At 36.2% G+C, this 13,136-nt stretch overlaps 1 long non-coding RNA gene across 1 annotated transcript in view; it reads right to left on the bottom strand.

Moving 5' to 3' along the window:
* LOC131415314 (uncharacterized) overlaps nt 1–13,136 on the bottom strand; it is a 59,646-nt gene that overhangs the window by 2,335 nt on the left and 44,175 nt on the right. Inside the window, exons 2-3 of the long non-coding RNA XR_009222412.1 lie at nt 2,125–2,194; nt 1,391–1,637 (exon numbers count right to left, since the gene is read on the bottom strand). This is a non-coding gene — a long non-coding RNA (uncharacterized LOC131415314). The remainder of the gene's footprint in view (nt 1–1,390; nt 1,638–2,124; nt 2,195–13,136) is intronic.

Below are 13,136 nucleotides of genomic sequence, written 5' to 3'. Positions count from 1 at the left end.
GAGTTAATAAGCGGTGGAGCCAGGAATGGAATCCAGGCTCTCTGTCTCCAGAATCTGTACTCTGAACTGCTATGATACACATCTTCAAACGCAAGTCCAATTTATGATACCTGTGCTTTCAACATTAGATAGCTTACCATTGTTAAAATCCAAACAACTCCATATGGCTCACAAAGCCTGCATCACATGTAATTACTCACCTCTCCACTCAACCCCACTTTTCTTCCCATGTCAGTGTGCTACACTGCTTTATTTTACCAAGACACTCATTGCCTTCCTTTGCCTCTGGGCCTCACATATGCTATTCCCTCTACCAGGCATACTGTCTCCTCTCTTCATTACCTGGCTAACTCCTTGAGATAATTTGGAGCACAAATTAGATGTCACTTCTCCAAGAAGTCTCTCCTGGCTCCTCTAAGACGGGGCTGGTGCCAGGCTAGGTCAAGTGTGGCCACATCGCAGCATGTGCAGAACTATAACAATGTAGCTTATTCACTCCTCTTTATTTCTGCTCCAGAGACATGGACCACGTCTGTCTGTCTGCAGAGGTACCCTGGGATTATTAGCACAGCTCTTAATACATAGTAAGTGCTTTAAGATATTGGCTGAATTAATATTAATAAATGAGAGGATAAAAAATAAACATTCACATTACAATTATGGGCCTCTATCTTTGTGTCTATGAGTCCTAGCTTAAATGAGAAAAATCTTATATTGAGTACCATAGAGCATATGCATTCTTGAGTTTTACTTTCATCACCCGAAATGAAATGAAATGAAAAGCATATGCTTTTTGTGCTGCAAAGCCCTTCCGAGGAAGCGAGAAAAAAAACAAATTTGAAGGAACTCTTTACATCTGTCAGTCCTAAAAATACAATGGAAAGTATGAATTGTTCTCATGAGAAGAGTATTTGAATTGAAAAGGCTAAGAACTTACTAAAACTTAGACTTTTCTCCAATACAAAAGTCCTGTCTTTAAGCACCAATGTTCTCATAACCCTGCCATTAACCAAAAAAGATGTCTATGAATGATTAGAGATAACTTGGAGAAACTACTTATTCTTGAAAGGATTGTTTGGGAAAGAAAAGTTTGAAGAAGTGCCTCATCAAATAATGCCTGAGTCTTAAAAACGTTTTTCTAATACTTTGATGCAGGTCGTGAAGCTACACTGTTTCTTTTCACCGTGCTACTGAATGCAACTACTTCTGCCTCTGGTGCTGCCATCTCTGGGCTACATTTCTTAAATGCATATTGATACCAAAGAAGAATCCCTATTTAGTAGCCACAATGAGAAGACACCAAAACGTTAAGCAAAACCTTGTCCACAAGAAGAGTGTTGTTATTCTTGATATACACAGGTGAAGCATTTTTCCATACTTGGCAACATACCTTGCCTTGATACTCATATGAGTAAATTCCACAGCTGTTCACCTCTGCTCTCTTAACCGGAACATTATAGCTCTCTGCCAACAGTCATTAAAGTCCTCTCATCCATGACATGAATGGCATCACCCCGAAAACAGGGCCTTTCAAGAGGTTTGGACAAGAAGACAGAATGTAAAGTCCTAAGCTCACATCCACTGGATCACTGGGGCATTCCTCACATTCATAACTAGCCTCCTGAAGGACGTTTCTCCTGTGTTGAAAAAAGAAAAAAAAAGTAAATTCTAGTCACAGAAACATTTGACAAGAAAGAGCTCTTTCATAGCTTAACTTTTTTAGTATATATTTTTGGTGTTCTTCATGAAGTAAATCTTTCCACTGAAGTCTGTAAAGCTTGATTACAGATGTTTTGAAAAATTACAAGATTTCTTTCCTCCAAGCTTCTCCCTCTGCAGAACTAAGTTGGAGGAGGAAATCTCTTAACTTTCCAGTGCTAGAGCAGTGTGTCTGCAAACTGGAGTCAAATCTAGCAAAGGCTTCTCAATTTCTCTGCAGGCAATAGTCTACAGATGCTTAGAAACACTGCTTGAACTCTGGTAGGCCAACTGCTCAGAGCTTAAAACTGAATGTGCAGACCTTGATGAAGAGGGTCTTGTTGACTTGAGTAAAGGAAAAGATTGCACATGAATTCAACACAAAAAGTCTTGCAAAATTCTGTTTTTCTCTTGACCTAAGCTTACCTGTGTTTGCAGAGCTAGGTTAAGAGGAAGGCCAAAGTGACAGCTGCCACGTATGTCTCTATTTCAATTTCTAAGGGAAACAAAAACAACACTGAAATAAGGTAGGAAGCCGCTACCAATTATTCAGGTTTCCCGTGTAATTCCTCGAGTCATTGGTGAGATACAAAAGGCCCCCATTTCTGCTGATGTTAAATTTTTTTTTAAAAAAGCACTCCTTTAGGATATCTCTGTTGATGTTTCTGCAACACATAAATTCAAGATGGTACGTGGCACATCCACCTTGCCTCTAATACTGAGACTAGTCCCGTGAGATGGATCTTCAGAGTCAGCAGAAATTCTCAATTGTCATAATGCCTGGCACAACAGTGACTACTGGAAACAAGTGACTTACATTATCCAAATTTTAAGGGGTTTAATGTTTCTCAAGAACTTGCCCAGTTGGAAAAACTATCTGTAACTCATGTTCTATTTGAAGAAAAAGAGTTAGACAACTTTTACTAAAAGAAAAATCAATCTCTCTCTGTGCACACAGATCAGATCTTGAATAAATATTTAAATAATATTGCTTTGAAGATGCAACAATTTATTTGCTTCTCATGGTGCCCTCTATCTCATCTGGGCCAGCTTCTCTGCCAAGATAACCATTAGAATCTGATTCTGTTTGCTACTATGCATCTTAGAGAGTCAGAGAGTGTAATTATCAAAAACATCGCAAATTAACCATAATTTTTTGTTCCTCAAAGTTAAACTTTGGGTTACATTGCTCATCACTTCTCAAAAATTTTGTAAAGTATTCTAACACTTCATCTTCATTATCATAATGTCCAAAAGATATGCATGACAATTTATATCAAAAACTCTAGCTAATTCACCTTAAACTTTACTGACATACTCCTCAGTTTTATATTTCTTCTAGTAGTGCTATTTAAATGCAGTATTTTATTAAAATCAAATCCAATTTTTGGCAATGAACTTATTTAAATCCTTTGTAAATTGGTCCTAAGCATCTCTTCAACATCAATGAAATTTAAAAATGCTTTTTATCAAAATAGACTTTGGTATATTCTGAAGGTATCTTATATGAATTACATGACCAGTTGTCTTAATATTAAGTTGAGGAGACATTGGTAACAATCACCAAATTCTGCAACATTTAGATTCTTATTATTCCAATGATGGACTTCTGAATTTTCATACATTTATAGGAATAAATTATGAACTCATAAATTAAAATGTGTCCTTTCACTTAGCTTAATCTATGATTTTCAACAACATAGGAAACTTGTAGATGCATAATCACAGAAGTAATAAATTTATCATACCCTCTACACTGCGAATATATATATTTAATGATGAATTTCATATATAGTTTAGATCCTTCAACTTGTTTTTAGTAAGCTAACCATTTTTATTTACAATTTTATTATAAATTCAATATTATCTCCAAAATTTCCATGACTTCAATTCATATCACATTTTCTTAACTTTCCATGCCCAGAAGTCCCTTTTCTATGATACAATTTTTATTTATCGTATAATTTTTCTGTTGGCAGAAAAATTAGCGTTACTAATAGAATTTCACCTTCCCTATAATGTTAGACCCAACTTTTGTAAGTCTATACATTAAGACCTATCACAATTTAACTTTTTGTACCTTAGAGCTAAATTTTGAGTTAACATAGTTTACCACTCCTTAGAAATTGCATAACATGGAAAGAGTCCTGGATCAAAACTCTCCTGCATGTACCATCCTGTATGTCTCTATTGGCACTTGATGATAAATTCAGTTGTGCAACATTGAACCTCAATTAATACCATGAGTTGACTGAATTGCCAAAGTTGTAAATATTTGTAAATAATCTTAATACTTGTTTTAATGTTATTTTCAAATTATTACAAGACTAAGAAATAAATCACAATAAAACATAGCATAACTACTCAGCTATTAAAGAATGGTATGAAATATGTGTATCACATGTACAGACCCACAGGTATGGACATTTGAAAGAATATCAGTCAGGTAGAAGTAGCACTGTTAAAGTAGCACAATCAACTGCACATGCCAAATGCCATCACTTACTTTTTTTGATATTTTGTTGATATTTTCAACATTGAATTTCAATTCAAACTTTGTTGATAATATTCAATGAAAATTTACAATTTCTAAACTATAGCTGAACAAAGAGAACAATGATTTATGTCCTGCCATTTGCATATACTTTTGAAAGCTCTTTTAGTTTTAAGACAACATCAAATAAAAGATTTTACATTCTGGGAAGTTGGGAAGAATTATAAAACACACCACCATCCTCATTATCTCTAATTATTATGCTTTGTCTTTGGCCCCCAGGGCTAAATAAGGCTATACTCTGCTCTCTTGAAAATGTCACGAATAGCTAGGAATATAGACAAAATAAAATCTCCTAATATTTTCACTAATTGAATTTCTATATGGTGGTCAATATATTAATTCTATAGCTAATTGAAATATAGCCTCATGATAAAGCACTTTTGCTTTTAGTTTCATATCCTACGCTTATTATCTCTACTCAAATCTCAAAAGAAAAAGGTACATGTCAAATATTTTAGAATGACTTATGTCTGAGGAAAGATTCTAGAATAGATTGAGTGCCTGCCATGGCCAGGTTACTCTAATGAGCACAAAGAAGCATGACTTCATGGAGCCTGTAATCCAGTTTCTCTCCTGATCTGGATAAATTATGTTCCAAAGTTATCAGAGAATGGATGCATATATTAAATCCTTATAAGAAATATCTGAATTCATGGAAAATAGGGGAGGCCCAGGAAAGAAATTAGACAAAGGTTATCTAGATGGTTGAACAGGGGAAAGTATAGGTGCCAAATAAATTAAAATGATGAGATTAGCAGTATCTCCAGAGAAATTTCTAAAACAGGTTTTTTAAAAGATGCAGAGTGTGTGATTTTTGACCATTTAGGAAAAGTATCCCTAAGCATATCATTTGTTAAATAACTTTTCAATTTGTAATATACTATTTCTATCACACTTTTCCTAAGGGGTTAGGAACCTAGGTTGAACCTCTAGGTTGAACTTTGTGGAACTTTGAAGTTACTACTGCTTATCCTAGAGCACTTTGCCAGGTGGTCATTACAGAGTATTTAGCTGAATCTATTTTTTTTTTAATTTAATCTAAGTAAGGACTAAGTCTCCAGGGATGTTCTTGTTTTACCATTTGAGAGACAGCTACCTGCAACACCGTCTTTCCAACATCAATGCGTTATTCCAATTGTATGAGTTAATCTTTTTCCTTCAGTGTGTTCTTATATTCTAGATTAACCCAACGAGAATGGTTCTTTCTCTCATTGTTTTTAAGCTTGATTCGAGAATAAAGAAAATTTTTCTTATGTGTACCCTCAACATGTAGGTTGAAAGGGACTCTAAAAGTTTCAAAGGAAGTGAAACTTGGTTCCCTTCAAATGGAGAGAAGCTGAGGAGATAACAGAATATGATGAGGAGCAAGAAATAGAAAGAAAATCTACCAAAAGGGGAAGTTTTGGAGAGTTTGAATAAGAAAAATTACCACAATTTTCCCCCAACCACTGTTGTAACCATTTGATCAAGTAGACAAAGAAACCAAAGGGGCTTGCTTTACAGCCCAAAGTGCAGTAACCCGTAGTTAGGTTGTGTTGGGAAACTTGGCTTGGACCTGGAGCCAAAATTGAGCTTCTTGCTCCTTTACCGGAGAAATGAATGTATTCACATTAATTGCAGGCAGAAGAGTTTTGAAGAGAACAGGTCTAGATGCTACTTCTTCTGTTTACACATGGAGAATACAAGCTACATGAAGTCCTCAAATGTTACACATGCCCACAGCATGTAATCCAAAGAGAGAACACCAGGGTTTCTTAAGAAGGCAGGCAGAAGTAAGAGGGCTGGATGCCTTCTGCCAAATCTGTCCTGCTAGTGACTCCTCTTCCCAATATTGAAGTCTTGGAATAATCCTGGAATAATCACCCTCTCTCAGAAAGTCACCTGAGGACGATTGAAAAATAACTCTAACAAATGTTTTAACAAAATGGGGGAAGGAGAACAAAGAGAAAGAAGGGATTTACAATATTTCACTCAAAACTAAAAACAAAAGTTGCTACCTGGAAATTTTTAGTAAACTGTTTTTGTCTTTTAACTCAGAGTTAGCAAACAAATTGCAATTACTTTGGATTTATCAGATGAGTCAAGCCATGCAAAATAGCAACCTCCCCTTACCCGTTCATTCTAGCATTCACAAAAGTGAAATCTTCTTAAGGTTTTAATAAATGCAAGAAAGGCAATCTTTCTAGGGAGATACTATAAAATTTCTGAGACAAAACTACTTAATTCCTTTACTCCATTGGTGATTTGGAAAATGTTTGATTGATAATTTAATTTTATTGTGCCTTGTTACTCAAAATGTGGTCCACAGATCAGCAACATCAGCAGCCTCTAGGAGTTCGACAGAAATGCAGGTTCTCAGGCCCCTACCCAGACCTACTGAATCAAAATTGTCACTTTAACAAGATAAGATCCCTGAGTGAGTCATATGTACATTCAAGTCAAGAAGTACTGCTCTAAGTTTTCAAAAATGATTTATGAATGGTCCAAAAGTGTCCTTTGTCCTTCATGAAAACATGTTAAAAAGAGTTCCCAGTGTTAAAAATAAAATATTCAGCTTAATAAACCCACAGTACACTTTATATATCTATATTATTCTCAAGTGAAGGGGTTCAGAATGTAAATCAACATAGCAAATAATGCAAATGATTTTATTTTATATCTTCTGTTATTCAGACTCTTAAGAATTGAGTCACTATAACTGAAGATTTGAGAACTGGCCAGCGAGGAGTGCTCTCAGAGTGAAAGAGAACCTGGATGGCTCTACAAGTTTCTGACAGCTTGTACGTTTGAATATGGCTAACTCCTCCCAAGCTGCTCTGCACTTTGGTATTTCCACTCTGAAGAGCAATAGCATAGTAGTATCACAGGCACCTCACCAGCTGTGTGAAATAGACCTGCACTGCAGGTGTATCTAGGACAGGGGAGAGGGAGGAAGAGGAAGAGACCAAAACTTCAGGATAAATTTTCTGAAGAAAACAGTGAAGTTGCATGATACTGCAATGAGATATGAAGTAAGGAAATATAGATCCTTTTCTGAGATAAGATCACTGCTTAATCTACATCAATATTTTAAGTTCTTCCTTCAGTTTTACATCACTCACCCTCCTCTGAGTTGTACTTAGGGTATATTTGCATATTTACAATTTATAGGTCATAAAAGACAGTTGCCTCCAAGTAGACTGTGATTTTGTCTCAATGACAGTATCTAAATGTTTAAAAAAATGATACTACAACCAATTCGATGTTTAGCTGACATAAAGTTGGTCAAAGAGTACAAACTTCCTGTTTTAAAATAGATAAGTTCTGGAAATTTAATGTACAGCATGGTGATTATAATTAATAACACTCTGATGTATACTTGAAAGTGGCTAAGAGGTAGGTCTTAAATGCTCTGACCACAAAAAAGAAATGGTAGGGGGTGGGCCCGGTGGCGCAAGCAGTTAAGTGCAGGCGCTCCGCTGCGGCAGCCTGGGGTTCACTGGTTCAGATCCCGAGCGCGCACCCATGCACTGCTTGGCAGGCCATGCTGTGGTGGCGTCCCATATAAAGTGAAGGAAGACGGGCATGGATGTTAGCCCAGGGCCAGTCTTCCTCAGCAAAAAAAGAGGAGGATTGGCAGATGTTAGCACAGGGCTGATCTTCCTCACACACACACAAAAAAAGAAATGTGACACGATAGAGGTGTTAACTAATGCTATGGTGGTGATCATTTTGCAATATATAAGTGTATCAAGTCAACACCTTGCACACCTTAAACTTACACAATGTTATGTGTCAATTATATCTCAATGAAGCCGAGAAAAAATATTTTAAAACTGAAACACAGTTTCTAGTTATCTAACAACAATTGAAACTGCCCCCTAAGTCCCAGTGAGGCCCTTTAATCACTACCTTGTTAACCAGGAGCTAAAACTGGCCCGTGGTTTGGCAATGGCAGCTGCGGGGGAACTGACAGCAAATGACATAGCCCTGATTTTCCACGTGTTGGATTCTTCTCAGATCTTACTTGTAGCTCGCAGCCCATGGGTAATCGATTGTCATCTCTCCAATATAAAACAGTAAGCAAACCACTTATTTCATAATTAGACTTTCCATAAATGAGAGTGGTAATAAAGAAATCTATAATCTTACAAAAAATTATCTTGACATTCAAAGTTTTTGTTGATATTGAACATTGTTATAGACTGAATGTTTGCATCCTCCAAAAATTCATATGTTGAAGCCCAACCCCTTAACGTGATGGTGTTTGGAGATGAGACCTTTGGGAGGTAATTAAGGTTAGGTGTGGTCATGAGGCTGGGACTCTAATCTGATGGAATTGGTGTCCTTATAAAAGGGTGAAGAGTTGTGAGAGAGCTTTTTCTCTCTCACTGAGTGCGCACAAAGAGGTCACATGAGCAAGATGGCAGCTACCTATAAGCCATAAGAAGAGACCTCAGAATGAAACCTACTTTGCCATCATCTTGAGCTTGAACTTCCCAGCCTCCAGAACTGTGAGAAATAAATTTCTGTTGCTTAAGCAATCCAGTCTATGGTGTTTTGTCATGGCAGCCCAAGAAAACTAATACACAACTAATTTATTGGTCCAAATTATTTGACAGCAGGCAGAAATAAAGGAAAAGCTTACCTTGAGTACTATGTCAAAGGAACTCAAATATGATCATTAATTAAAAGTGAATATGAGGAAACTCAACTAGAAATTCAATTTACCAGCTGTCAGAGAAACGTGGACTTTTTTTTTGCTTTACTGAACCAAATAAACATAAAACAATAGTAATGATAGACCATGCCCTGACTTTTAAAAAAAGGCAATGTGGAGATAATATTGTGTAGAACTTAAACAACTTGGTATATCCAAAAGAAAGTAAAAGCCATTCACAATACATAACAATTATTTTGGCATAAAAATCTAATATTGGCCCCAAATTATTAGTAAGCATAAAAACAGGTGCATAGATTAAGAACCAGAAGCATATAATGAAGATTATTACACATAATGAAGATATATAGCTGAGAATCAAATCTCAAATTGCTATTGATACCTGAATCTAATAACCCTTGAGGTAATGTACTGGGGAGATCTTCTTATCCTCTGTACATAACTGACAAGTCTATGTGTATCTTTGTGTGTGTGTTTTCCTCAAGTGATGAATAAAACAATCTATTCAGAAAATTACATTTTATATACATATATAAAGTTGTCTTTCTGATACAATTGCATCGTGTATTTTGCTGAGATTCCCGGAAGATATTTTCTAACATATATTTAGAATGCTATGCAAATCATCCAGAACAAAAAGGTTACACTCAATTAAAACCCATGTGGGCCAGAATTTTAGTTTGTTGTAGTTGTTGCTGTATTCCTTGTGCCTAGAACAGTGCCTGGCACATAGCAGGGACTCAATAAATATTGAACGAGCGAATGAATGAATGAAACTTGTGTTAAATTGTAAATTTATTTTCATTAAAACTTCTCTTGTGGTAAATAAGCCCTAGAGATAATGCCCAGTATAGTGAATATAGACAACAATATTGTATTATAATCATCAAACTTACTAAGAGACAAGATCTTAATGATTCCAACCACAAAAAGGAAAGGATAATTATGTAATGTGATATTGATGCTAATTATTGCTACAATTACAATATGTAAATGTATCAAATTAACATTGTACACCTAAATTCGAACAATGTTATATGTCAAATATATTTCAGTAGAAAAAACCTACTCTTGTGGTGATTAACAAAGTTAAATATGAGTAATTATAAAATAAAAGGAAACAGAAAAGAAGATTAAGTAAGCATCGAATATTATTGTTTAATATACTTGAAAGTTAATGAAGAATGAATGAGATTCCAGCATATATGTTTCGATAGCACCTATCACCATCTTAAACTTCCTTATTTACTTGTGTACTAGTTTATCATTTATCCCACTCAGTAGAATGAAAGCTCCATGAGTGCTATGGCTTTGTTTCATAAACCACTGTATTAATGGTGCTGAAAAGAGTGCTTGTCACATAGTGGGTGCTCAATAAAAGTTTGCTAAATGAAAGGATGAATCTAAAGCACAGATCTCAAACCAGTTCAGATGGTGGGGCACCTAGAAATCATGCTTTGATGTACTTTGAAAAATTTTGTAACATCAAAATGAAGCTTACATTTATTAAGCTTATAATTGAGTAAAAATCATATAATATAGTGTGGAATTGTAAATTATAGAATAGATAATGTCTGTTAATTCTGTTTTTCTAAAAATTTGGGGGTCGACAATTATTCCGTTTTAGTTGTAGCTTACAGTACAGCAGTGTTAAAAATATGTGAGTTCTACTTCCAGTTCTAACTCTTCTGTGCAAAATTTCAAATATTATAAAGTGTGGAGCGTACACCAACTGCCACATACACAATATTTGTACTTTAAATATTAATGGTTTAGGGTATAATTGCAAGTCATTTAAAATTATAGGGCATCAGCATCTCATATGGAAAATGGATTTGCCATAGTCATGCACATTTCTTTTCCGTCTTATGCAATGTTAGGACCAGTAAAAACAGATTTTAAAGATACCAACAGATATTAAAGATTATATAGCTCTACTTATTAAATAATGCTATTATCACCATCTAAATGCTGTCATCAACGTTCAGAATCTAGAGGGCAAATCAACAACGCTTTCCGTACTTTAATTCCAAGTATCAGGGCATCAGAGAATATTTCAGCAATAACATAAGTTTAGAAATGATTGCTAAGAAAAGGTAATGTTGTATTAGATAGCAAGATTGAAAAGGTTTAATATGAAACAAGGATAAATACTTATTCAAGTTACCTGAGGATTCCATTTACACATATTAGCATAGGAAATAGAAAAATTGGCTGACCAAATCACTGGACAAGTAAACTAAAAAAAAAAAATCAACATAAACAGTACTCTGAGAGAGAAAGTAAGAACACAATTTAACAGTGCTCAAGGTTGGCCTTTAAATTCTGAAGTGAGAGGAATACGTACTCAACTGTACCAAAAACATTGTCTCTAGAATGCTTTACCTCTTCTGGTGACAGCACCTTCGTCTCTAAAAGTACACCTGTAGCTAGCTAAGGCCACTGGCCAACTTGGAGGCGGGCATAGCATCTTGGCTATCATTGGCTGTGATGCAGCGCCTGGTAAATGTCTGCAGAGTAAATACGGCTGTGCCGAATGCACTGACCATATATCATTATTTGAAATACGCTGCACCGTTGTGTGTCATAAGCCATTAAAATATCCCAGTAACTGCTGTGCGCATTCAAAGCCTGTTTTGAGGCTGCCTTTCACATCTGGGAGAGGCAGAAAGTCCACTGTCAGTTCGTATGCTAGGAACACTGCTAGGAGTGTTCAACTCAATTCACTAAAGATTTGTTAGGCTCCTGCTATGTCTTTTCAGCATAAAAGATGCTGTAAGAAAATAAAAGCTGTAGCTGTCATGATTTTTGCCCTTAAAAGGGATTTGTCCATTTCTATCCCCACATCTACGCGCCATTAAAATTATTTTCCTAGAAAATACATCCCTCAATCTTCCACAGTAAGGCACTGCAGCATTTTTATTAGGTAACTAACGTCGTAAAAAGGACAGTCCTCATAAATGTTAGATCTGAACAAACAGGAGACTATAAATGATCTAGGGGAGTCATAATACTAGGTGGGCAACGGAAGAAAGAAAGCAAGAAGTTAAGTAGCCCTGTGGCTAAAATAATAAACAGCTAAGACTGAACCTACCTTATAGGAGAACACAACAATAAAAAGAAAAACACTGCCTGAGGAAAAATCATCTGAATCCAATGGGTAGTGGGCTGAATTTTTCTTTCCTTCTAGTCTTCTAATGTCGATTTAGAAGATACCAGATAAAAAGAGGAGATAGGAATTGTGAAGGAATGAGGTGCTGGCTGTGACTAATTAGCCAGAAGCTTACACCATAAACAAGGGTAAGAGGAAATATCTTGGTGAAGCCAAGACATCTGCTCCCAATCCTAATTTTGTTGAATAGTTGGGTATAAGGGAGAGGGGTTTTCATCTAAATTAATGCCTAGCATTTGCATTTTAATAGAACTTTTTGGAAGGTGTGGTAACCAAAATATTTCAGCTATTTCCTCAGGGAACGAGATAGGAGCTCAACTCATTTCAAAATTCTAAAGCAAATGAAAATAAGAACCCATTCTCTTAAGATGAATGAAGCAAGGCTATTGTACACATCAATTCAGTAGCACATCAATAAATATATTTTTTTTTTTGTGAGGAGATCAGCCCTGTGCTAACATCCGCCAATCCTCCTCTTTTTTTGCTGAGGAAGACGGCCCTGGGCTAACATCTGTGCCCATCTTCCTCCACTTTACATGGGACGCCGCCACAGCATGGCTTGCCAAGCAGTGCGTCAGTGCGCGCCCGGGATCCGAACCAGCGAACCCCGGGCCGCCGCAGTGGAGCGCACGCACTTAACCGCTTGTGCCACCGGGCCGGCCCCTCAATAAATATTTTTAAATGAGAGATTCTTGACATCCTAAATTATTTCACTCTCATCAAGAGAAAGAAATTGGACCCAGATTTACAAGCAAATCAGACAGTTTAAATGTCTTCAGCTGAAACTCAACTACATCCCAAGTGGTAACTGATTGGAGGGCTTTTGTCTCCATCCCCAAAATTGTACTCTAAAAGCCAGGACAGCAGGGTCTGCTGCTGGATTTGCCTGCCTTGTACTAAGCTATTGGTGATCTACAGTTGCCAGTCTGCCACTTTACTTTTTTATTTTTAGGAATACCCATGACAAAGAGCATTTTTTTCTTGTTGATACAACTTCAGGTTTACTTAATTGAAGAAATACAAAAGATTTTAAGAAGTGTGTTATTCTG

The sequence above is a fragment of the Diceros bicornis genome, chromosome 16 (genome assembly GCF_020826845.1).
Source record: "Diceros bicornis minor isolate mBicDic1 chromosome 16, mDicBic1.mat.cur, whole genome shotgun sequence".
Lineage (NCBI taxonomy): Eukaryota > Metazoa > Chordata > Mammalia > Perissodactyla > Rhinocerotidae > Diceros > Diceros bicornis.
The sequence above is the reverse complement of the archived record's forward strand: the minus strand, read 5'-3'. Positions and strand labels throughout refer to the sequence as shown.